Genomic DNA, 1,828 nt, shown 5'->3' with positions numbered 1-1,828 from the left:
GAAACCTATTAGGACCATTACTTTTTGACGAAGAAATCGATCGCACAGTCTGTAGAAATCAAAGAGAAATAAGGCGTAGCTTATGATACACGGAGAACGAGCGAGAAGACAATACTCAACCCCTAACCGACGAGATGGCTGAAAACCAAGATAATTAGCTACCTCCTGCAATTACGGCTAATCAAAATCCTGCTCCACGTACTATGTATGATTATGCTAAACCTTCTTTAACAGGAATTGAATCTAGCATAGTTAGACCTGCTGTAGCTGCAAATACTTTTGAATTAAAACCTAACACTATTTAGATGATACAGCAGTTTGTTCAGTTTGATGGTTTGCAGGATGAAGATCCCAACGCTCACTTAGCGAACTTTCTAGAATTTTGCGATACATTTAAAATCAATGGCATTTCTGATGATGCCATACGTCTTCGGTTGTTTCCCTTTTCACTGAGAAACAAAGCTAAACAGTGGTTGAACTCGTTACCACAAGGGTCTATCACTACTTGGGAACAAATGACCAAGAAATTTTTACTGAAATATTTTCCACCGGCTAAAACGGCTAAATTATGTAATGGTATCTCTTCTTTTGTGCAGATATATTTAGAAACACTTTACGATGAATGGGAGAGATACAAGGACTTACTGAGAAGGTGCCCTTACCATGGGTTACCACTTTGGCTTCAAGTACAAACATTCCACAATGGCCTGAATCCCTCGACTCGACAAATGGTTGACGCAGCTGCTGGCAGAACCATCAACAATAAAACACCGGAAGATGCCTATGAATTTATAGAGGAGATGTCACTGAATAACTATCAGTGGCAAGTTATGAGGACAAAGCCAACAAAAATAGCTGGCGTTTATAACATCGATTCAGTCACCATGCTCTCTAATCAGGTAGAACTTCTCAATAAAAAGATTGACAATTTACTTGGTTCGAAGCAGGTACATCCAGTAATGAGGTGTGACTCAAGTGGCAGAGGTGTGCATACAGAATACCAATCCTTCAATCCTATAACTGAAAAAGAACAAGTCAACTATATGGGTAACAATAACTTCCGATCTCAAAATAACCAATACAGTAATACTTATAATGCAGGTTGGAGGAACCACCCAAATTTCTCCTGGGGTGGTCAAGGGAATCAAAAGCCACAAAATCCTCAGGGTTTTGCAACAGCCACCTTATCAACAAGAGAAGAAACCAAACCTTGAAGAGATGCTTTCTAAATTCATCTTGGTGTCAGAAACCCGTTTCCAAAATACCAGGTCAGCATTTAAGAATCAACAAGTATCGATCCAAGGACTCGAAACTCAGATAGGCCAGCTATCCAAACTAATCTCCAAACAACCACAAAGTAGCTTACCAAGTAATACTGAACCTAATCCGAAGGAACACCTCAATGCAATTACTACTCAAAATAAGAAAGGATTCATTGCACCGGAGCCAGAATTATAGCAAGACAATGCGATGAACAAAGGTCGAGAAAAGGTAAACGATAATGATCCTAAACAGGTAAGTACAAATCATGAACCTCGTGTGCCATATCCTAAAGCGATGATGAAAGACAAAATAGAAGAACAATTCGGTAAGTTTGTCAAACTCTTAAAGAAATTACATATTAACTTACCCTTTATTGAAGTTCTATCGCAAATGCCCAACTCAGCAAAATTCTTAAAGGAACTTCTGAGCAATAAAAGAAAATTAGACGCTACATCGCATGTGGAACTCAATGTAGTCTGCTCAGCTATTCTAAAGAATAAGCTACCTAACAAATTGAAAGATCTAGGGAGTTCTACAATTCCTTTCTTAATTGGTAGTTTATCTG

The 1,828-nt window shown here is 38.6% G+C and overlaps 1 non-coding gene across 1 annotated transcript; it reads right to left on the bottom strand.

Annotated features, from left to right (window-relative positions):
- Positions 1–563: 563 nt before the first annotated feature.
- Positions 564–670, bottom strand: LOC128282726 (small nucleolar RNA R71). Its single transcript, XR_008273081.1, has one exon. It is a non-coding gene; the product is annotated as a small nucleolar RNA R71 (small nucleolar RNA).
- Positions 671–1,828: the final 1,158 nt, after the last annotated feature.

This window comes from Gossypium arboreum, chromosome 10 (assembly GCF_025698485.1).
Source record: "Gossypium arboreum isolate Shixiya-1 chromosome 10, ASM2569848v2, whole genome shotgun sequence".
In the NCBI taxonomy this organism is placed as follows: Eukaryota; Viridiplantae; Streptophyta; class Magnoliopsida; order Malvales; family Malvaceae; genus Gossypium; species Gossypium arboreum.
The sequence above is the reverse complement of the archived record's forward strand: the minus strand, read 5'-3'. Positions and strand labels throughout refer to the sequence as shown.